Source organism: Motacilla alba, chromosome 1A (assembly GCF_015832195.1).
Source record: "Motacilla alba alba isolate MOTALB_02 chromosome 1A, Motacilla_alba_V1.0_pri, whole genome shotgun sequence".
Lineage (NCBI taxonomy): Eukaryota > Metazoa > Chordata > Aves > Passeriformes > Motacillidae > Motacilla > Motacilla alba.
In genome coordinates, this window is record NC_052031.1 from 7423572 (window position 1) to 7448909 (window position 25338).

Sequence of the window (25338 nt, forward strand, 5' to 3'; positions counted from 1 at the left end):
ACTTTGCTGCTCTCTGGCCAGCATTGACACCTGTCCATTCCTCCAGCTCAGTGACTCTCGTCACCATCTTCATTCCTCTGCTGTCACTGAACCAGCCTTCCTCTGGGGAAGGTCTGTCAGCTGCACTCAACACTGGCCACTGTACTTAGCATAAAATTTGGGACTTTGAAATTAAGGCAGTAAATCACCTCTATCCTCCACACATAAGAGACAAGTCCAGATGTGACAAAGATCTAATGATGCTATTTTATTAAAAGACTAAAAGAAAACTGAAGAGAAGTGAATGAAACATGGCCTTAGCGAACATCTGAAAGTTAATAACTCTATATTAATAACCCCAGTGAGGACTGCTGATAGAAAGACAAAAATCTCCGGGAATTTAACACAGGGTAAGTTTTATTAAAACTATTCTTCTACCTAAAGTGCTTTGGATTATTTAAGATTTATCTGAGTGAGAGCAAAGAGACCTCATCTAATCAGGAAAATGCTGTAATAGCCTCTGATTCAGAAACCATCAATTTACTTTGTGTTCACAGACTATGTAAGACACCATAAAATGATATAATAAAAAGCAGTAAAATAGAAGAGATGATATGGCAAAAAAACCCAAGTAGTAGCAAGGGGAAGGAAAAAAAATGTTTTAAAGACAAACTACCTGCATGCACAGTTCTGAAATTGTAACTCCCAACGCCCCTATCACATTACTGTGTGAGCTGCAGATGAAACAAAGCCATGGAGAATAACAGGGCCACATTGCCTCTTTTCAAAAGAAAACTTCCCCATCATGGAAAGCTGATGAAGAGAATAAAAGCAACAGGCAAGATTAAGAAAGCAGAGAATTAAAAGTAATAGTATTGATTTAAGTGGTTCATTTTTTATTCATGGCTATTCTTTCCAGTGGATATCTCAGAAGCATTTTATGTTTAATAGGCACCACCATTGTGCAAATGTTTTCCAAGCAAAAAGCCCTCACTTATTACCAAGGCAATAAATGGCTTCATAGCAGACAGTCCTATGAAGAATTCAAGAGCCAAAATGAGCTGTGGATCATGCAAAACATAAGAAAACTTATCCTCAGTGAAGGCCCTTTGATGTTGAAACAGTTTAATGGAAGGTGGGTGCTACAGATGATGTTTTCATTTGGTAACCCTGGTGAAGTTGTCTGTCAGAGATCCTTGACTTCTCAGAAGAGAAGGTGTGTATTACTGACTGAAAAAGCTTCAAAAGCTTCAACAAAGCAAAACAAAACCTTCAATTAAATACACAAGTCCTAGTCTCAGAGCCTTACAGAGAGTTGCTTCCTCCTTCTCCCCATTCCTTTTCCCCTTCCCACTTCTGGTTTAAATTCTTACAATAATTATGTTTTGAATATTTATCCCAAATGCAGTCTATTCCACAGACTAACTATAAAATCTGATTCAGCTAAGAAATTAAATTTCGCTGCCTAAACTACAAATTCTAATCCATAATTAATATGTTAAAAAAAAGGTCTCTATTTATTTTGCATAAATTGTTCTCCTCCTTCCCTAGTCTCCATGACAGAAAATGTTCTTTGCCAATATTTCACTTCATAATCTCATTAGCAGCCTCTTCTTCCCTCTCCCAGCAGTCAGATTTTGTATTCAGATAGAAATGTCTTAAGATACTGCCTGGTAGCATCCTGGAAGCAATCGCATCCAGTTGGAATTGAAAATGTTATTTGGTCTACTGTGATTTTGTTAATATCAAATATTTGGATTAACAGTAACGATGGTGGTGGGTAGGGAAATTGCAGCAGCTTTAGAAAGATGTAATGTACTTGGTACCCATTTCCTTCATTACTGAGCAAACATGCTGCCCCTGGGCAAAGGAGGGTCAGATGGCTAATAGTCTCTGTGCTGGAGGGAGCCAGCAAGCAGACTGTAAATGAAGCCCAGAGGGTACTGGAAAGAGGCACTGGGACAGGACTGGCCATCTCCTTTCAGAACCCAGAGCCTCACTGTGCAGCTGACCTACATTCTCCAACTTGGATTTGAAGGCCAAATCAAAACTTGCATAAATAAAAGAATGGCTCAGTTTCAGTGGGATCTCCAAGCATCCCATGCTGGTGACAACAAGCCATCTCCTCCCATGAACTACTCCAGCACGAGCCACAGATGCTAAATATGATCCCAAATCACTCAGTTTTAACTTGCAAAAGGGCCTTTACACAGCAGACCATACTTTGCCAGAACCTTGTGTTAGGTTGCTATTTATTGAGTCTGGTGCTGGTGAGAAATCCAAGGCTTTAAATGACCAACATAACCCTCACCTTTGAAATCTAATTTGAACCAGTTTTATGACTTCCTTCTTATGAGTAATTCCCTCTATCCAGGCATCTATTAGATTTAAGAAAGAAGTCATAGCAAGCTTCAATTTTCAAACTCATTTTTACCCAGTGTAATCTTTCCTTAAAAAAAACACAAATTTACTTCATGATCTGCACATCTAAACATCTTCTTGCACAGCCAGGGGCAATGTCTGGGTATTGAAAGCTTGCAGTCTGTGAGTTTCACTGTTTCACATCAAGAGCAAGGCACATGCAGGCTCAAAATAATGCCATGCCTCCATTTTTCTCTTCAGCTAAAAAGGATTTAAAGAAGACATATCAGAGGAGAATGGACCGGTGTTGATTTGTATTCTAGAAGTGAACAGATGCTAAAAGTTGAAAATCATTTAAGCAGAAATCTTGATTGCTATTCTCTGCAGAAGGGATGCTGTAACATGAGCCTTTTGTTTGCTGAAGAGGCAGATAAACTGCACCACTAATTAGTCACATATAACACACACTTATCCAAATTCCTCATTACACATGGAGAATTTCTCAGTTCTAATGTTCTACATGAACACACTTTCAACTGATATTCCTATCAGCGTTGCATTAAGAGAGGTAAGTGAAGGCAAAGTAGGTCCACGAAAGCATCAAAGTGAAACTGATTTTATTTACTTAGCTAAAACCCCCTGAAGCAGGCTGGGCACAAAGTGGAACAGACATCTTGTTTATAGATAAAATTTATGAAAGTAATTATTATCTCAAGCTCACAAATTGATTACTTTTGGTCCTGATTCCAGATTTTAGAACTACTAGAGCTATCTTTTTCTATCTTAGTCACATTCATGACTTTTCATCACTTTCTCAGCTTTGGAGCAACTATTTATTGAATTAAAATCGCTAGTTGCAGAATTCATTGAATGTAATAAAAATCAAGAAAATACCTCTGAATTTGAAAGATTACTGAGACATTTTGCTTGTTTCTAAAAAAAACCCCTGTTTCTGACCTCTTAACCAGTAAATTTCAAGAGGTAATAAAGGAGGAAGCCTGAAGCTGCTTAGAACAGGGCAGGTAAGGAAGGCTGTTAGATTGAATTATTTCACTAGGGCTAAACTACAGATTTATTTAAAACTAATTTACAAATAATATTTTTCACCATTACTTTTATGTATTTCTAGTCCAGTTAAAATTAATGTTTTGACTGGCAGAATCCTAAAGACCTACCCCCATTTATACATTCTACAAAATACTTGGAAGTTACCATAGCACGGACCAACCAAGCCATTCCACCCCACAACAGATGTTTGCCAATCCTGAATTCACAGCGAGCACCTAACTTTTACCACCCCAGCTGAGAATGTAAAAAAACCCTCCCCTGACCTCACTCCTGTACCACAGTAATGGCAGGATTCCTGCATGGAGACAAAGGCACAAAGGTAGTGGATGTTCCCATTCATCTCCTGGTGCCACCAGTTCAGCAGCAGAGAGAGAAGACCACAGTGGCACAGCTTTACCAGTCACAGGTATCCAGAGGAAGATCAGAGTCACCTCAGCAGTAGGTCTTGAAGAAAGTCCTCAGGCTCTGCTCACCTGTATTTTTCTGGTGTGGAGAAGTGGAAAACAAATATTGGAGGCACAAGGCCCCAAGAGCTAAAGTCTTCTTGCTACAGATGGGCTACTTGTACTGGGGCAATAGATGCAGGTATAGGATGGCCCCTCTTTCCTGCCCACCTTTTATCCCCACCCTTACTGGCAACAACAGAAACCACCTGGCTCCCTGTATCAGATAGCACAAGCTGTCCCAATCACCCCGCAGCAGCTGCCACCCACTCTCAACTGCACTCTCTTTACCATGTCCAGCACCAGCCCTGCTCTGTCCCCAGGGTGTGAGGGACACACCGCTCCGGCTGGGGAGATTTCAGTGCCTGGAGCAGTCCTGCAGGGAGAGGTGGAACCACCTTGTAATCTCATCCTGTGTTGGCTCCAAAATACCAAGCAAACACTGGATTGTGCAGTTTTGTGTACACATCTGGATACAAGGAGGCAAAGATGGTCAAAAAGATACGGCTGCCTAAGTGACTGCAGAGCTTTTGGCACAAATGCAGGTGTGCCAGGGAGACACAGCAGAGGCTTGGGAAGCACAGCAGATGGACAGCCAAGACAGATTTGTTACAATGAGAGCAAGCATTAGAGCACGGCAACAGAGAAACCTGAACTGGTTTAACTGGGCCCTTCTCCTTATAAAATAGTTATAAAAAGAAATGTGAGATAACAGGACCAGCTGAAACTGCTGTACTAATAAAACACAGGAAACCATTGATCTCAATAATGCTGGCTGAATGCTTACAGAGAAACAAGTCTGCAGGGCTAAAATATTTTACTAGTTCTCATTAAATGTTTTTAGAGATGTACTGATCCCTGTGAAAGTCAAGCACAGCAAGTGGAGAGAATCCACACTCAAATGATTCTGCAGTGAGAGTGGGTTTGCTGAAATTCTGACTGCAGAAGATGGCAAAGGTTTTCCTGTATGAATGCAAGACTGGTAATTTTAAAAAGCTGTCCACACCCTGCCACAGTAACTTTGTATCACCCACCTCAAAAAACCAAAAGCAATACAAGGAGTTCAGAGAAAAGACTCAGAAGTAAATACAATTTGTTTTTTTCTTCACATGACTGACTCTGCAACTTAGATCCCCCTAAACTTAAGCATCACTAAGGTTAGCCAATAGCACCAAAACCCAAAAAGCAAAGAAGGAGAGATGGAATTTACTTAACAAGGTCAACAATGGATCCTGGCACATCTCTGCCTCAGGAAAAAAAAAATCAAAAATGGAAAAGACGCGTACCACAGTTTTTTGTAAATATGGGCCGATGCTCACGCACCACTACTCAGCATAAGATGCAAAAATTCACCCTTGTCTCATGAGCTCAGATGCACACACACACCCACAGTCATACCTGTATGGCAGCTTTTGCCAGAACCAGCCAGAAGTTTTCCTTAATGTCCACAGCTGATGAACTCCTATTGCACAGGTACCTACCCTATTGTGTCCAAATTCTCCTGGGTTTTGAAATGATCCACGCTTCCTACTTGGAGCTGCAGTAGAATGGATGGCTAACTCATTTCACAAAGAGTTCGGTTATACATCTCCCTTGATGAAAAATTTAAATTGTCCAGCTAAGAAGCAGTGTCTTTTTACCCCAAGACGCTACTCCAGCAAGAGCTCAGTAAATAATGCGAAACAAAACCAGGGAAGGGAATCAAAGTGTTTTGTAACTAGAATAGAAAGGGGTTTGGGGTTTGTTTTCACTAAGTTCAAACAGAAGAAGTTTTATGACTCAAGTAAAAGGAGTGTGAAAGGGTTTGGAGAAGCAAGGCTTCCATTAAACAGACCTGAACTGGTTCAACAGTAATTTGAGCTCTGTATGAGCTCACTTTTTGCTGTGCCGCTCTCAGCAGTGAAGCAAAAACTTCACAAAACACAGGAGGGAGCTGATGACAGATGAGAGGGCAAGAGGCAATGCAAGGCCAGCTCTGAAATAGGTACTCGGACTGTATAACAGCCTGCCAGACAGAACCTTTCCCACATTTTTAAAGCTGCAAATGTAAACACCACTTAAAAGGAAATTTACGTGAATGGTGAACCAGGGAATGAAAAAAATGGGCTGGAAGAAAACAATGAGTTTTCCTGTGCCCCAAAGAGCAACCCTGGGAATTCCTGGCTCTCAAAATGGTTACCAGGCTCTCCATTTGTAGGGAGATTTCAGGATGTTTTCTTTCCCCCACCCTTTGCAGGCTGTCAGGACAGGCTGCTATCAGCTGTGGCAAACCCCACTCAGGGACGTGGAGGTGACGTAAGGCAGCTCAGGAGAGCTCATGCGCAGAAAGCTCAACCACTTTTAGGGTCTGGCAGAGATGCCCCAGCTTAGGGAGTCATCCTTCACCTGCATTTAAGTCAGCTCTTGTTCACAGCAGAATAATCATTTTGGTGGGGAAAAGTAGCTACTAAAAATGCTTTCTTGCAACAACACTGCCAGGAGACTGTCTGACAGCATCTGCAATTTATGGGAAATGGGCAATCAAGGAGCCCTTGTGGGGAGGCTCAGTGGTGGGTAATGCTGCCTGAGTTCACCCCTGTCTGCCAGCACCTGCACTGCACAGGGGCCACCTGGGCACAGTGCCACCAGTTCCTGCAGCAGGTGATGCAGGTGACCCTTTGGAAAGAGGGGCCCACAATCCCCCAGCACCAACCCACAAGAGGGTAACTGGGGGAGAGTCATACCAAATCTGCAGTTGATGGGAGTCCCAGCTCCTGCCAGGGCTGCCCTTCCAATGGTGTGGATGCTGCCCTTGCATTCCCCCCTCCTGTGGTACACACAGCATGGCACCCAGGGACCACTGCGCTCTGGAGAAACACACTGCCATGCGGTTTGTCTGATGGGGATCCAACAAGACACCACTTCATTGTGGGCAGCACGGCAAGTCTCCCTTCTGACAGCTCAATGTTTGATCCACAGATCTGCATCTAATCAGCTCAGTGTTAGGATCCACAGTTAAACCCCATTTATTGTCTGAGCCTGAAGATTAGGAGACAAAAACCAGAAGATTCAGGAATAAAAAGTAAAGCAAGGCAGTCAGAGTTGTTTTCCTTCTCATTACACATGACTGTAAATGCAGCCAAAGGACATCCACTTGCAGGCAAAACGGATACTGGTTCAATCCCTTCTGGACAGGTGACCAGACTGTTACTGGTCTCCAGCAGAAAAAGTTGGGAATTATTAAAAACCTCACAGAAGTTTGGAGCAGGGAGGTTCATTCCTCCTAGGGGAGGCAAGATGAGTCACACCATCTGCAATGGCAGCCCAGCTGCCCATAATCTGCTCAGACAGTTTAAATCCTGACTGAGTGGTGAACATCACATCAAGAGAAACCAGGTTAATGGCACAGGAGGAGGCAAGGCACAGGCTCTGCTCACCAGGAGCTCTCCTCTCCCAAGATTTCTGCAGATGGCATCCCTCACACTGCAGCAAATCCAGATGATGCTGGAAGTGTTCAAAGCCCGACTGGAAGGGGCACTGACCAAACCTGCTGAAGTGGGAGGTGTCCCTGCCCAGAGCAGGGGGTTGCAAGTAGATAATCTTTAAAGTCCCTTCCAACCCAAACCGTTCTGTGATGCTACAAACCCTGGGCAGACCTTACAAAAATGTCAACAGGAATCCGGCTTTGGGACTCATACTTTGCACATATGAAAGCAATTTTAAATATGGATTGGATTGATAAAGGCAGTTGTTCAGCATGCCAGTGCAAACATGCAAATGTAGGGAAATGCATAACCTGAATAACCAAGTTTTCTTTGCATGTTGAGGCTTGTCAGCCAATTATTCTTCAGGCTTTACTGTAAATGGAAACATAAGTATTTTTGATAACCAGTAATAATGACTTAGGAGAATCTCTCTGAATTTTATATATTACATGGGCAAGAAGCCAGACAGGGCATTTATTTAAAGTTTTATTGATAGTGGTAAGTGGTGCATTTCTGGCATCCTTCTTTGTTCCTCCCCTATAGAATGTGACCCTCACCTTCCTTGATGTACAAAGAAAATAAGAAAAAATAACTGTTACTTCCTTCAAGAGCCAAGTAAAAAAGCTACCACAAAAATAAATAAATAAGAACCAAGTTCATCATTCAACATAGCCATACCCATAGAAAGACTAATTTGCAGATGAAATAGGAAAGAACCTTTCCTAGGCTGCTAAAAAGAAATTAGATGGGTACATTTCAAATTTAAAAAAAAAAAAACAAACAAAAAAAACCCAAAAAAAAACCCCCAGGAAGTAGGAAAAAATAATGAGATCCTTACATTCTGTAAATTGGATGTATCAACCCTTGTTATATTTGGTTTTCATGTGTTACTCACTAGGCATGTTCGTGCACTGGGAAGAAAACCAGATAAAACATGGTCAGTGGCCCACAGAGATAGCACAGCTAGAGTGCAAGCTCAGGTCTGCAGTAGCTTTCCTTAATGAGTATTCTCTATTTAAGGAAAGATTGAGCCTACATGATGTGACAGGCCACTGATACAAATAAATTGCTTTATGATATGATCTGTGAGCAGCCAACATATATTCACCGTGGGCTTACTGAGTCCCATACTAGCGTGTCTAAGTTTCCACTTCCTGTAAAATCAACTTCTATCTCCTCTGTGATACAGCCCAGCAGAATGTTGAAATCAATGCTTAGTCTTGCAACCCAAAGGCCTGCAGCCAGTTTACAACTACAGAATTTGAAATAACAGGAGCTTCCCATCCATTCCAATTTTCAAGCCTTTGTGATGCACATGCCACTGAATTGCAGGAATAGCTCAGGCAGTTACAGAAAGCTTCTAGAAGGAAATGATAAATGAATAATACCCTTTACAGCTGTAACCAAATAACGTGACTGAAACACACTGGCGGTTTTCCCCACCTCCAGCTTTACAAAATTTCACTGGTCAGAAAGTCAGCAAGAACAAAATCTTTATCTGCTGTTCCCCACTTGCTACCCACAAACTGCCAGTGAAATAACGCTGAAGGAAATCATTATGGCTTGCTTGCACAACAGCCTTTCTAAAGAGGGAGCAACCATGTAGTAAAGCATTTACACACAAGGTAGGGCAACTCTAGGATGCCATTCTGATGGCCACATCTTAATGAAATCAGTATGGCTCTGGCAAAACCCACAGGGAGTTCCGTGGGTACAAAGCAAGGCTGCAAAAACACATTTCAGGGAAATTGTTCCATAACCCAGAAGCAAATACAGGGCCAGGTCAGGAATTACATTAAACAACCTGCTTAGATTTCTTGTATGATAACATACGTGTGCACATGCAACGTGCCCCATAACTTTTTGGCCAGTATCAGCCATATTTCTAAGGCGTCTGAAGCCTCCATGAAATTCCCCCAAACTTCATGTAAGCTGGTGGCTGAGCAATGAAAGGTGCCAGGAGTCCAGGCTCTGACAAGCTTCAGTCCGGTGCTGCCAGACAATTGCAAGCAACAGCCTTTGGCAGAATGTTAAAAACAACAACAAACAAACAAAGAATTTGAATCAACAGGAAATGAATTATTAGAAAAACAAAACCAAGGTTTATGGAAGGCAAAACTGGAGGATCACCACCCTGACCACACGTGAACTGTATGACAACAGTTATGCAACACAGAAGAGGTCGAGTTTGTGATGATGGAGTGAAAGATGCACACAAGCTCATCTCATGCAGCTCAGACAGAAAGTGTAAATACATATGGTACAAACAGACCTTTTTTTTTTTAGTTATCTCATATTTCACTTTCTTTACAATCTAATGTTACAGTCTGACCCATTTTCTTTCAAAATTCATCTAACATGATGAAAGGATCAATTCTAATGTACCTACCTGCCTCATTCTTTCTGAAAGTAGGTGTCCTGTAATACAGTTCTGGCTTCTGGGGCACATTTAAGGAAAACAAACAAAAAAACCCCCAAAAAACCTCAAAAAAACCCCACCCAACCCAACCCAACCCAAAACAAACCCCTCCCCCCCAAACAAAAAAAGCCCCAGAAGCCAAAGTTATTCTGGTTTAAAATACAAATACGTCTTCTATTAGGAAGAACATACCACCAAGGTGATGAACATGATTAATATTTCAGAGTCTTTAAAAAACCACTTGCAGTCATTTTACCAACTTCCTGTTGTTAGTTACAGAACTGGCATCTAAATTCTAAAGCATCTTTCACTTCAGGGGAAAAAACCCCAACCCACTGACCTTTAAAAAATTGTCATATATGGGAGGAAACTGCAACTCTGGTGCAATGAGAAGAAACCCAGTTTAATCCTCCAAACCCTAGATTAAATGAAAAACCCTAAGCAGAGGTAAAGAAAGCCCTCTCAGAATGCCCTATAGTCCCCTTTAATTACTTCAAAGTAATAATACTTAAATTTAGTCTAGACTCTCAGGGTCCCAAACTTGAATGATTCAAGCTTTTTAGTTTCCATTCAACCACTCTTCAGTCAACAGCTTGTTTACAGAAAGATATTTAAATTGTTCTAAAGAGCACCACAGCTCACTGTAGAACCTTTTGATTCTCTAGCAGGCACTATCACTTATTTACTTTAGGTTTTCCATTATTCAAGTGCTGGCTGGTGCACATTCAAATGAATCACAAACACCAGAACAAACAAGACAGCTCAGGCAAAGGAATGCAATTCAAACAACATCCAGTGCAGAAGACATTTAGAAGCTCAGAAAACTAGGAAATGTTTGGTCTGCTTTTAAATTAGCATGTTAAAAAAAAAATCAAAACGAAAGTCTGAAATTGCTTAAAGTTCTATAGAAATGCCACTAAAAACTCCCTATCTCTCAATTTCCATCAGTGACACAAAGGCATTTACCAAAACCACTGCAATGAATTATTTCCAAAATTCCTTCCAAATTAATGTCCAGAAAAAGGAGAGAAATCCCAAACCCTGCTCCAGGACTACTCTGTTATTCCAAAATGCACAAACACTGGAGTGGGGCAGTGACCATGTCTGTGCTATCACCTCCAGGGCATGCAATTCAGAGAAATAAGAATTGTGCTTGGAGAGCCACTGTCCTTTCCATTAAAAAAAAAAAAAAAAAGATCATGGGCAGCCCCTGTGATCCAGGGAACTCACCAAAAGCCAAAAAAAAAAAAATTCCTGCTATGTTCAGTCAAAATTGCAATGAAAATTAACATTTGACCAAGACAGAGAAAAGACTGACATTTATTGAAGCTGCAGTTGGTGACATCCCATAAAATGATGCCAATCACTTGTCTGTGAGTCAGCTCCATTCCCACATTTAGTACAAGTGCTCTGGCTGACTCACACCAACCATCTACCTGGGAGATAAGTAAAAGAAATTTCAAGCATAATTTTGCTGCAGCTGTTCATGATGAAGTTTAAATTTGCCTGATCCTCTTCAGTTGAACTCAAATTATTTGAAAATTTAATTTAAATTCCAGTTTGTCTTTAGGAATTTCCTCAGAAGCAGCAAGCTTAATGGGGGTAATGCTAGATGCACAAAATTGGCAAGTAAAGAAATGATCCGGTCTAAACAGATTCTGTTTTCAGTGAGAAACAGCTTTTTAGGCTTCTTATTTGCCTAAAGGCATTTATGGGAAGATGATTTGTATATTGGGGTAGTGAGTTTATGCTTGAAATATAAAGTTTATGTCATCTTTTCATTATGCTTCCATTTGCAGTGTTTCATCTCGTTTGTTCTCTCGGTTCAAAGTCCCAAGTTCACATTCTATCCTTGCATTAATTAGTTATAGCTTTAGGCAAGTCAATTCAGCCTTTGTTTCTTAATCTGTAAAAGAAGGACAATAATAAATATTTATGTACTTTAAATAGATATTGGAAAGATGTGTTTACCCTGACACAGTTTTTAAAATACACCATTTTATAAAATTCTATGCAAAAATTACCCCGTTTACCCACATTAACTGGAATGGTTGTAATTTTTGTAAATGGCTTGTGAACTCCCTATCCTTTCCTTCCCCAAGGAGAACATTTCTTAGAGTTCTTGAAAAGCCTCCCATGTAGCAAACCATGCTACCCCGAGCTGAGTTCATGGCATCCTAACTATGACAGTCTAAAACAAAATTTTAAAAAAAGAAAGAGTGCATTGATTACAGAGACATTTAATCTTAGGAATCTGAATGACTGAATATTATAGCACAGAATTTTTTTCCACACCTCTTCCTGGGGGAAAACACAGAGAAGTAAGAGCTCCTTATGTCACTGCTTTTACAGCAATAAGTTTTTTGTGATATCCAGTGTTTTGTTGACTGGTGTCTGTAATCTGGGCCTTTCTAAATCCAATCTTTGCCCGACTTCCTCACACGCAAAACATCTGCACTTACAAAATAAATTAACTACATCTGTGCCTGTTTTACCAGTCAATTAATCAGCTTCCTATTAGGGGGAAAAATACCCTAAACCAAAATGAGATTCTGGAAATAAAATAAAGATGAACCTCAAGCCTTGTGAATCATCAAATCTGAGCAGGAAATCAGCTGAGGCTTCTTCATCATTAGAGATAAAACAGGAATAAATACCCTTGGCTGAAACTTTAATTCTTAATTCTACTAGTGCTGATGTTACTTGCAATAAAGAGATTAAGATCCAATACTAAAATGGGAGGAAGAGGTTGAAACAATCCCTCAGAGCAGTCATTTAACAAAGCACCACTTTATCAATGCATGCCATGCTCAATTTGATTTATTACTCCAATTTCAGTGCTGGAAGGAATAAAGTCCTCCAAAGCACACACTCCTCTACTTTAAAGCTCATTCTAAACTCTTGCCTTTTAATGCACAGGACAGGCATTACACGTGCAGCACTCCCCTCTATGCCACCAGATGCTGTCAGTCAAAAGAATTAGGCATCAAAACAAAGCCTTCCATCAATGCAAAAAAATCCACAGGAGAGCAGGACAGGTGACATCACTTGTTCTCCAGCAACCAGTCACCTTTTTGTTTCATAATTCTGTGCTGGGGAGTGAAAACTAAAATGCTTTGGAAAACAACTTTGCTGAAAGCTGATATGAGGATGCTTCAGCGATTAAGAATTTTGTACACCAGACACCGAGATCTTCATTGGCACAGCAATATAAACCTGGGCATCCTTCTGGGGCAAAGCTGCTGTACTTCACACACTGAGGCCACCTCAACCTCAGCGCCACAGAAACAGGAACCTCTCCTGGCAGCTGCTGCCTGCAGTCATCCCGTGCTAGCAACACTGCGACAGCTTTGGGAGAAGGAAGAGCTCCTTAGCCACAGGAAATCGTGGCATTGTATTAGGAGGAGACTAGACAGACACAGGAATTACAATTTGAGCAAAAAAATTAGCTACTTAGGGATCCATATGGCCCACAGCCACAACATACAAGTCCCCCAGGACTCACTCAGATACTTCCCCATGCTGAAGTTCTTCTCCCAGTTCCTTTAAAAAGGTATCCCAGTATCCCTGACCTGCCTGACCCCTGACTGCATTTTCAGCTGGCTCCCGGTTTTAGTCATTTGCTCTAAAATTGCACAGTTAAAGTGACAGTTTTGGAAATTTTCTAGAAAAAAAAAAGTATTAAGTATTGTATTAAGCCCTGCTTTTTTTTGAAAATTAGATTTACTATATAGACCAGTGTTTCTCCTCCCTGCAGTATTTTTGGCTGAAGCTGGCAAATGGATTACATTTAGCTAAAGGAACACATTGTCTTGGATCTGTTGATCCTATTACTTACCTGAAAATAGGTACCAAAGTTGAGGAGATGCTTTTTTAGTGCTTCTACAGAGAAAAAGTAGGCCCTAACTAGCTGAAAATTATATAGAACCCTCTGGAACAGCTTACCGTGCTAAAATTTCTTCCTGTAGTGCAATAAACATGAGCAATGAAGCAGCTTTATACAGATACATAATACTACAGCGGAAGTTTAAGTAAAAATCTGTCTGTCCATCAAAGCAGCTGTATTCATTGAAAGAAAATTTTTCCACTTCAACGCTCACACCAACATGCTTCACCTTTTTGTGTCTCTAATATCCACTCACAAACTCTTCCTTACTTAAACTGTAAGCTCTTCAGGGCAGAGACTGTCTCTTTACAACAGTGATAAGTAGGAAGGACCCTCAGGCCACTAGGAAACAAAACAATAGTTGGCACACTTATTTTCTAACTTCATGTGCTAACTTGTCCTCAAATCCTCAAGCAAAGGAATTAATTTTATTTTGCTTACATACTACGCTGAAAAAGACCCCAACCAACAAACCAAAACCAAAGCAGTCATTGCACATGCAGTGAATTAGATTTATAGAGGAAACTTCGAAGGTACTGCACTTTTGCCCAATTAGGAAAAGGATGTAGAATATAACATGGCCAGGTGATGCCTCTAGCCTCTCCCTCTTTATGCCCAGATGAGTCATTTACTGCAGACAAAGCAAGACGGGCCCAAGAACTTAGACTGGAGCTTCCCCAAAAGAGAGTTTTGACACAATGGCATCTGTAACGCTGCTTTGACCTTTTAAACTAAATCCTCCACCTAAGACACACAGGCACAGACATTCACACACTCCAGTCTCCATGACAAGCTTCAAGGTTGGCTTTCTAGTTGCTATACTTCATCAAATATTTTTAAAATCTTTTCAGCAGGATTTAATTTCACACCAAGAAGTAAATGCTTTCTGCTCTTCAGAGACATTATTTTCTTGAATTCCAAAGTTTGCTTTCAACATATTTTTTGAGAAAGGAAAAATATATTTGCTCATATTTTGTGTAAGAAGTTTATGACTTGCTCAGCCTTCTTGTACTTGAAAGAACAAATAGATAAATAGAGAGTAGTGAGCATTGGAGAGTCACTGGCTCCCACAGTTGCCATCTGTGGTAACAACCACTCACAGGACAAGCTTGCACAGCCAGGGCTCCCTTCCAGAACACAGCAGACGCCCTGTGCCTGAGCTCTTCTGATCAGGTACTGTGTCACTGGCTGCTCACTGTGACAAAGGACAGAGGAGAATGGTGGGACAGTGCCAAGGCAAGCCACGCTCACCTTCCAAAGGTCACCCCTTTGTGTGGCAAAGCCCACTGCCCACTCCCTCAACACCCTGGGTACAACCCCAGAACTTGTTTGCTTCTGCATGTTAGACAGGGATGGCCTCCAATGTACTTGAGGCTTGGAAAAAAAGATTGGTTTACTTGTAGATACCAAAACAATCCCAGACAAAGAAAATAACAAAGCTGCTATGATTCTTTCCCTATCCTTTCCTCCATTCCTATCCAAACTTAGGATAGGAAGTTTTAGGATACTTAGTTTTCAGGGATCAGCAGTGATGTGGCCAGGTATTATGAGAGTATTACTGCTTGCCTTATATGTCACAGATCTTCTTCAAGGACAAGTAACCTCAAAAAGCTCTAGGATGAAAAAAAAACCCCTAAGCACAGAACCATAAAAGAAATCATAACCCAATCAAACTCCTCCTCCCTATTCTCTCCAAAAATAAACTCAACAAATCCCAGTGGCTTCAGATGAAAATTGGTTTTCTTCTTCTACCAGCAGCCAAGCCCCAAACTGCATCTGAGGGTGAGGCCAGGCACCCACTCTTCCTTGAAGGGCACCAAGGAGCTCAACCATTGCAGCAAGTCTGAAGGACATGGCAGCAATGCAATGGGACATTCAGCAAGTCATCTTTGTCCCCGTGACACTTCAGAGGAAACTGTGGTAGCAGAGACACATTTCAGTGGAACAGCAGAGCAGTGCACATCTTCGAAGGGCTGCTCAGCAAGTCATCCTGCCAGGAGGAAGAAAGTTTACTTTGCCTTAAACTCCTCGCTCTTCAGAGGTACTAAACAGTAAAGCTGTACCTCTGTGGTCCTTCTAACATGCAAAGCTACTCCAGACCATTCACTCCAAGCCCTGTCCTTAAGTGCTCCAGTCAGCTAGAGGTGCACTTCAGCCAGCTGACAGCATAAACTCCAGCTTCCCTGAAATCTTTGCAGCTTGTTTAGAAGCACCCAGCACAGGCACTGGCCTAGATCAGGAATGCAGTTATGCACACACGAATGGTCTTGACCCACTTCTCACCATATCGTCCTGGCTACTCGGAGCTGTGAACTCTCTTTATTATTAGCACCAGAACAAAAAAAAGCCTGTGTATGTACATGAGGTCTGACAAATGCCCACTCACTGCACAGGCAAGGAATGAAAGGAATTGCTCTATTATTTGCCATCATCATCCTCCTCTCGCCAGCCCACTGAATGCCATAACTATTGAAATACCTTTGATGGGCAGCGCTTGCCTCCCCTTCAGGGCAGACACTGCTGACCTGGTGAGCAGTTAGCACCAGTGGGCACAAGCACGGTGAACTGGACATCCTCCAAGGGGCACAGGAGAACTCTAAACAATCAAGTAAGGAAAAGAAGTTCCAAGTGAGTTCCCCTTTATAGAGCAAGACTTTCAAGACTGAGTTTCTCCTGCCTAACATATACTATACTACAAAGCAGAGGGACTGCTTCAAATGAAGCCAAACATGAGGGCAGTTTCTCCTTCAGAAGAATTCCTGGGTTTCAGCTCTATAGCTTACAATAAAGGTCAGTAATTCCCCAGTACAAGGTAAAACACAAGATCCATCCCACCACAACAAGCAACAAGGTTGTTCTCCAGGATATTAAAATACCCCTCACAGCAGCAGCACTTTTCATGCTTAGTCATCACAAATTCTCTACAGGACTCTAATGCAGCTCACACAGAGAGGCTGTAAATGTAAATGGCTGAGATTTGCTACAGGACAGCAAAGAGGTTTTACAGTTCATCCTGAAAGCACACATGCTGCCAAAAATTGCAGTAAAAATGTAAAAATAAAGAAAGTGAGCTCATGTAAATGAAAGGGATTTGTCCCACTGTTCCTAAATGACTGCACTGTTTCTTTCTTGATGAGCAGCATGTATGTGCACAAAAGGCAACCTTCTGCCTTCATGATGTCAAAGACATTTTAAAAATGTAAGCAAATCCAGGAGTTTTGCTTCTAGGATAAATAAAGCTAAACAAGGCAAAGGTTATTGCATTTGTGCTCCCTGCTGATACCATAAAACTAGGACTCTTGTCCCAGCTAAGCGAGCTGAAGACCTGCTGAAGACTCAGTAAACTCCACTGCAGACTAGATCAATGCTACAATACAAGCAAACTGCACCAAGTCACCACAGAACCTGCTCTTTCAGCTTCACAACCATGCTAAACCAGTGCAGGAAATACTGATTTCAAAAGTTATTTTAAAATGTGACACAGACCAGCAGACAGCACCACCCCAAAATGCTCCAAAATCTTTGCAGCTTATTATTTTATAGACTCAGCTTGGAAACACTGTTCTCTCACCTGTGAGAGTCCCACCCTTCATTGCACAAAACTTACAGCACTGGCCTAAGCACAAGAAGTAGGCTGTCAGCACAAAAGTTGTTTTGAAACCCAAGTGACAAACAGGACTGACTTCACCATTATAACCATCAAGCACCAACCCAGCACTGTAAAGAAAAGCATTACTTCAGTTTTCCCAAAGTGACAGAGCACAGAGGTAGCAGGTATGCTCCAGTGCTTCTAGTTACACAGAAAAGGGAAGAAAAGACCACATCCTTCCTTTTTTTGCAGACACCTGCAAAAAAGTGCTCCCTGCTCATATAGCCCCTGCTCCCTGCTGATACAGCCTCATAAGACTTCTGCCACAGGAGAACTGCCACAGGCCACTCCCTGCTGTCATGCAACACCCACAGCCCCTCACACCAACAAGCCAAAGCAGAAAAGCAGCCAGGTGAGAAGAGCAGCTACGTGAGTGTCTGTGCATATCACAATGAAGAGCAGCCACCCCTTTAGAAAATAGTTTAAAAAAAAAACAAACCACAAGCCTGGTCCCTCAGAGTGGGGATCTGCACTCAAACTACCTCACCCAGCTGCTGGGGTCACAGAAAGGCAGTCTGGCCTTGCCTTGACCCACCTGGCTCTGCAAAGGCTCCTCTGCCCTTCTGCTGGCACCTCCTCACACACAACGGTACAGTGGAACAGATGAAGGACCTCCCCAAAGACCCAGCCAGAGACCCATCTGTAAAAACAGCATCCACTGTTTGAAGGCAGGTACCCAAAGGAGAAGAAAAAGGTCCCTTTCCTTTTTCTTTTCTCTTCTGAATAGCTGAGTCTCTTTGTTTAAGTACTTATCACTACAAAACCATTCTGCTTTCCACAGCCTAACCAAGACCAGCATGGCTGTGATGGAAGAGCAGTTGACCACAGAGTACATCACAGCCAGGTAACCCAACCAGTTTTCACACTGCGCCTTTTGGGCTGTGCCTCTTCTCTTCTCCCACTGCTGGCAGGGGCAGTACTTCCATTTCAACTCTAGCCAACAGCTCAGGACACATGAGTTCAAGTTCTTCCACCACTACACAGTCAGTTCCTGTGTGGTCACAGACAACTCATTTTCTTGCTCGTGATCCTATTCCCCATCTGCAAAGGGAAGGTGTCTTCCCCACAATAGGAACACATGGTATTCCACTTCAGCATGGTTTTAGAAGGATTAATATAAATGGAGCATTTGAAGAGATAAGCCTGGCAAGAGTATGCAAGACATGGGAAGTGGAAGTATCACTGATAAATATAGTTCTAAACAGATAATTTATCTTTCTCGTAAAAATATGTTTTTTCCTATCAAATTTGCAGCTTTTTGTTCAGGTTAGCATGTGAAACTATTCTCTTTCCACATCTGAATCTTTCCACTGTTTTATGTCAAAACAAAACATCAAAACCCTGACTTACATGCCTCTTAAGTAAACACAGAAGAGTTGCAGGCTCTTTGCAACACTACGTTGTGCTGCAAACCATACTTCACTGACAGTGAAAAACACGCCAGGTCTGGCCAAACCAGAGCAAACTTTAGACTAATCACTCTATTGAAGAAGTATTAAGCATTTTCTTCCCCTTCACAGTGAGACCATGCAGGTATCTTGCTCTTTGATACTGTGTCAGAACAGTATCAGCCCTGAGCTGTGTCAGACATGCTCTCTTCGGGTTCTCATGAGATGCAAACAGATCCAAAGTTGTACAGCACAGAGATGTCAGATACAAAACAGCTCAGCAGAAGCTGAGCACTGAAACTGGCTCTGTTTACAACTACCACAGTCCCAGAACAGATTAAGAGTTGGCCACATGTATTTAATACTGTTAACCGCATACAAAGATAACATAGCTTTATTCAATAAAATATTTTCTTTGAAACTTTGATAGAGCCAAAGCTCTGTTAGAGCCAATTACTTGTTAAACAGTTCCACTCTTCTTCCCACAGCTAGCAAACATGATTATTTCCTTCTCTCTTTCCCCATTTTTCCTTCTGCCCCAATTTTTAGGTAATTTCCCTGTCCTTACTGAAGTCATGAAGGAATGTTCTAAAAACCAGTTTCCCAATGCCCTAAGTATGGGCAGTTGTGTAAAAACTGAGTGACTCCCCCACCCCCAGGCCAGTCTATCACTCTCTCTGAAGCCAGGCTGTTCCACTGTGTGACTCTGACAAACAATCTGCCACTTCAGCAAACACACTGACCAGAGGCACCACACAAATCAGATTGTGAAGGAGAGCACGAGAAAGATCTCCCAACTGCAGCTGCCACGGAGCTCCTCACTTACCCGGTCGTGCAGGGGTGGTGCACGGCTCAATACAGTCTCAAAACCTTTAAATGCTTGGAGGTGAACTGGACTTCAGAGAAACTTCTTAATTTTGAAGAGAGAGAAAAGATGCTAAGACTGAAAAAGAAGGAAGAGAATAAATTAAGGGATATGAGATCTGAAGCAGAAAGGAGAAAGCAAGCAGGAAAGTATCGTGAGGACCTGATGAGATGATTCTCCCACTTCTAACTTTTGGAAAGCATCAGCATGCCATTTTAATTAACAATATAAGTGGTGAAGACAATATAGTGACACTACTTTTGAGCATTATGGACACAGAAGTGACATTTCACCTGCCAAAACCATCCCTGGCAAAACTCCACCATCATCAGTGGAACTACACCAAGCATGAAATTGGCCCACAGTTGCACTCGGACAAAAAAGGCTTTGTTTCAGGAGATATAAGGAATTTCTGGTTCTTTATAATAAAGCTCAGCAAACAATTGTTTCCTGTCCCTAAGCAAATATCCCCGACACCAAACAAGCAGCCATCACATTCACAGCACACACTATCTGTCCATAGGAAAACATCCATCAATAAAGCAACAGTTTCCCAGCATCCTGTTCATATCACAAGGAAATTAAAGACAGTTTAAATGCCTCCCAAATTGCCTACCAGATCCACAAGCAATCATTCTCGTTTTCAGCAGCATCCCTCCACCCTCCTCTGCCAAGTCAAGGAAAGTTGAATGTCCTGACTGGTGCTACAGGACTCAGTGCACACTGATGTACCACAACGCCGGGCAGCTCCACTGCCAGAATTATTCAACAATACTCCCACCACAAACTATACCCTGCGACCACACTGTGCTCACACAGAAACATCTTTTCCTCCTTTTGTTTCATTTTGGTTTGGCCATGTGAATTCCCAACGAAATCCCACAAGTTCACATGTTCCTGCCTTTCTCTCGAGTTTGCCACAAGCATGTCCTGGGCTTAGAGGGCCAGACTCTGCTCCAATGCCAGCCACGGCCGTACACCACATTTGCACAGTATCGATTTATGCCAGAACTCATTAAGCTTTGAAAAAATTCAATGGCTGAAGCAAACAAGTAGCTCGGGCACACAGAGCTCCCGTACTGCACCTCTTCCCCTTATGCACCCCCACAATGCGTTTCTCCGTGCAGTTTCCCTGGCCGGCTTCGCAGCCTTTCAACCCAATGCCCAGGAAAACCTGGACATTTGAATTTCCAGAGTCCTTGAGGGAAAGTTTGACAGACCCAGCTGGGATTGGTGGGAGCACAGCAGAAGCAGCTCCTCGGAGCTTGTCCCGCTCCCAGCTTCTACTTGGTTTAAAGATCTGTAAGAAGACATCCACTGTCCACACCAGAAGTTCAGCTGCTCTGAATGCTCGTTTTACAGAGCACCACGTAGAGGAAAAAAATATTTATCATTTTTATTTGCTTTTCCAACTCTTCTTCCCGACCACCACTACCCACTCCCCCAGTCCTGCACCCACGGATCCCGCGGTTCTATGGGGGTGCTCCCACGGCTGCAAGAGGCACCCAAGGATCAAAGCTGCCCACAAGAACACCCCAACGCCCCACGGACACACCGAACACCCACCGGCTCCACGGAGACACCCACGGGGGCGACGGGACCGGCAGCACCGCCGGAGCCCCGCACACCCGGGCACCCTCTGCTTGCTCCCCCTTTAATTTATGCAGAGCCACGACGAACTCCCCGTGTTTCCCTTCACGAAGGAAGGCGAGGGTTCCCCCCCAGCAGGGACCCGCCGCTCCCGCCTCTCTTCCCCGGGAGCCGCCGTCCCTCAGCCCCCCCTGGGCTGGGATATCCCGTCCCTCCGCGCCAGCGCCTTTGTGTGCGGAGCAGACACAGAACCTACCTCGGCGGGGCGGCTCTGCCCGCCCGGCAGCGCGGGGGACGAGGGCACAGGGAGCCGAGGAGGGACGGAGAGGAGCAGCCGCTGCCCGCCCGCCCGCCCGATGCCTCCGGAGTGTCCGCCCGGCCCCGCCACACGCGCGGAGCCGGCCCGGCCGCGCCTGAGGGGAGCGGCGGGGCGGGCCGGGGGCGGGCCCGGCGCTGAGTCACCGCCGCGGCCGCCCCGCCGCCTCCTTTGTTGTCAGGCGTGGAAAAATCCGGGGTGGCGGGGATGGCTGGGGGGGCAACCCCGAGAGAAACGGGGGAAAACTGGGCCTGTGTGGCGGCCTGGGCCGGGCTTCATCGGGGGACAACGCGCGTGGGGCAGCCACGGGTGTTCTCAAACTCCGGCCGGAGCTCACCTTCGGGAGCCACCTCTCCTTCCATGGAAAAGAATTTCCCAGCCTGTAACTTTCCCAGTGGTTCCTTCCCGCATCCCTGTGGGTGCTCTCACCGTTCATTCTGTAGGGATTAAGGTCCCCATCCAAGTTAAAGGTCAGGAGGTCGCGGCCAGCCAGCCAACACGTGTTCGGTGTACCCAAAACCTGTCTCCGAGCGAGCATTACACGATGGGGACATGAGAAAGAATCGGGGACACGGCATAGCGTGCACAGACGTGGGAATGAACCCAAACAAAGACATTTGGGGATGAAATGTATGTTTACACTGGGGTACACACTGGGATTGAAGAGATTTCTTTTGTGTATTTATCACTGGGATTATTTTGCGTTTCTTCAGCACAGATGAGTTGAATCACAGCACAGCGACTGGAGTGATCTCAGGGATGAAAAGCTTCAGCCTGGTCTGGGGAGCTCTGTAATTTGAGGACCTAAACATTCAGCATCCCTTGGGCTGTGGAGACTGACCCTTCTCCTGGAAAACCCCCAGAGATCCCATCTAGAAGAGTGTTGGGTGCTCAGTAGATGGTGCTATTTCCACCAATTATCCTAAATAACCCTCTGCCCCAGCATGGGAAGGGCAGTGAGCAAGTCGGAGAAACTAGTTTTCTGTGAGGAAGGACTGAAATCCAAAGTGCTGGTATGTACTAAAAGACTGCTCAGGTCTTTGTGTGCAGCTGTTCTTCCACTAGGAATAAACGGCAGCCGGGTTGAAACCTAGGAAATAGATGAAATCCAGGGCACCAGTGGCCATCGGCACATCTGGTTCAATTCAAGCCCACTGCCAAGCACCTGCATACACAATCAGAGCTGTCCTGTGAACAGATGAAATGTAAAAAAATACTAAATGCTCCTCCAAAAGTCCCTTGTGGCATGCCAATCTGGACAGCTATTTGTGTTGCCCATGTTCACAGTGTCAGCCCTGGCGATGGGCAGCCTCATTCCCCAGCACTCTTTCCTTTACAGGAGTGTTGAGAGATATAGTTGTTCTGTATGTGGTGCTCATGGACACTCATAAAAATTGATTCTTTTAAAATAAATGTGGTAAAATGATGTGCCTGGATGAATGAGGCAGTATAAATATTGATTAGTTCCCTAGTCTGTGAGCAACCCTCTGTGTGAAGCATGGGAGGGGGAAATAGTTTATGGCCAGAAAATTGCAAACAGCAATGAAATAAAATTAACTGCAAGGCCAGCAGAATGCTGGATTTCCCTATCTTTTGCATTCTTGACCTTACAGACCTCTCCATATCATTTCTGTATGCAAGCATTAACAATTTGTTTCCTAAAGACACTTTGCAGGAGCCCTGATCTGTTGCCTTAGACACTGCACAGGCAGTTGTCCCTGCTCTGAAATCTGACACGTCACCTCAGTGTTTCCCAACCCTTCCTCGGCTCAGACAGCTGTTTTGTTGTGATATGTACGGTCTTCCCAGCAGATCCTGCACATCCACACCTTTAAATGGAAAGTAACACTTTTCTAAAGCAAAATTACGAAAAAACTCTGGTCGCTTGCCATGGCTTGTCAAAGGAGCACGGGCATTTTTCACAGTGTTTTGTTTCAGAGTTACATTCAGTTTAAGTGTGTGGTTATGGAGCATCGTTGGCAGGTGCAGATGTAGCAAAGTCCATACACACACGGAATTGTCTTGTGCTTTGTGAAATTACTGTAATGCTGTGCAGCCCCTAAACTGCCATGGCTGTATCCGGACCTGAAAAATATTGCTGGACAGAAGTGAGAAAGGGGAAGATTTGTGAGGGGCAGAAAGTTGAAAGGACTCATCAAGGACACACCTGAAGACCAGCAATGAGATAAACCTGTTATCCTGTTGTCTTAATTCCTCATAAAAGACAGTGGTCAAATGATAGCTCTGAGTCAAACACCTCATGAGCAATTTAAGGGATAACTTGAGTCATCACATTGCCTGGCTTTGGTGCAAGAGCTGCCTGGTGCCTCGGACCCCTGGCAGGGGAATGAGTCAGTCCAGCTCAGCTGCGGCCCCTAAGAGAGGAACACATCAGTGGTCAGCACTCTATCCCATCTGTGAGCCACTCAGATTCCTATTCTTTCTTTTAGGCACTTCACATGTGCCTTTTGCCTTTTGACCACATGAAAATTACAGTCCATGGTTCACGTGATGAAGAAATTTGGCCACAACTGCATTTTACTCATGAACAAGCCTTCTTCCCCCAGCACTCTGGGTACTGAAACTCTAGAAAGCACTCAAAAAAAGCCTCAGGGATCTTTCTAGATGAAAAATAATATATGAATGTAAAACATTACAATTTTATTTTAAATTAAAAGCAGTGTATTGGAATTAAAAAAATTTAATAAACTGGCTGCACTTTAGACAGAATGATTTACTGGAAATACTTAATATGAAAAAATTCCCTTCTTGTTAATATTATATCCCAAAGTGCATAGATATTCTATCATATGATCATCACAGGACATTTGTAATGTGTACTTTGGCATTTTGATATCTCATTAATCAAGTATTATGTATTTTAATTGCCTGTTGCTGTTTGTAATTTTTTTAGTCAAATTGCAGGATTAAAAGCAAAATCATCCTTTAATTTAAATCCCTCTTTGTGAGGCAGGGAATTGCATTTTATGCTGTGCCTGCGCCATACCTGGCCTTTGAGTGTTACCACATTATAGCCTTAAATAATAGCAATAACAATTTTTCTGTAGCAGAAACAAAGTGGAGTATTTTACTAGGGCAGACACAAGTGGAGTCAGCTGCTGTGGGATTCCCCTTGCTTAGTTTCAGCTGTCTGCAAGCAGACTTCTTGTCTAAGCAGGTCATGAAGGCTGGGCAAGAGTACCCTCAGAGAGAGATTCGTGTCTCCTACCCTAAATGTCTGAATTAGAACTGGACTGATTGCTTTGGAAGTGCTTCTGGTGGTTGTACAAGGCAGCACCTGACCAGCTTCAGCTAGATGCCTTCCTCAAAATTCCTTTAGCTTTGTGTAATTTCTTCACTGAGCGTGGCAGAATGCCTCCCTGTGTCCTGCTCCCCTTTGCAAACAGGAGTTGAGTGCTGCCTGTGCACCAGGATTTTTATTCCATATAATGTGGGGAAGCACTGACTCGAATCACAGAAGACTGTGGTTTTCTTTATTAATCTATAGCCACTTTAAATGTCTTTTTTTTTCCTAGATTTTTAATTTAATAGAAGTAAATCAATGGGAATGCAGGTCGCTATGAATGTTTTTCCATACCATAATTCTGCAGAAACATCAGGTAGTATTTGAAGAAAACATCTGCTATGCACATAGATGAACATAAATATAGGAGCTGAACAATATGACTTCAGAGCTTGCAGGGTTTTCTTTACACAAAGCCAGGGGCATAAAAGGGATTTCCTCCAAGTTTTCCTGTGTATTAATAACGAAGATCAGGATGCCACCTTTGCTTCCTCCCCTTCTGAGCATACAGTGAAAGGAAATGGTTCTGGATCGAATCACAAAGAGCAGTGGAAAAAAACAAACTACACTCCACGCTGGCACTCAGAAGTTTAATTATCCAGCGCA

General features: G+C 43.2%; 1 protein-coding gene across 2 annotated transcripts in view; it reads right to left on the reverse strand.

Moving 5' to 3' along the window:
- FAM107B (family with sequence similarity 107 member B) overlaps positions 1-21545 on the reverse strand; it is a 59225-nt gene extending 37680 nt beyond the window's left edge. The window contains exons 1-2 of one of the 2 annotated variants that reach the window (XM_038154075.1): positions 21369-21511; positions 19484-19600 (exon numbers count right to left, since the gene is read on the reverse strand). The gene's annotated coding sequence lies outside the window, so the exon portion shown is untranslated. Of the gene's footprint in view, positions 1-19483; positions 19601-21368 lie in introns of both variants that reach the window. The other variant, XM_038154077.1, reaches the window with a different exon arrangement.
- Positions 21546-25338: the final 3793 nt, after the last annotated feature.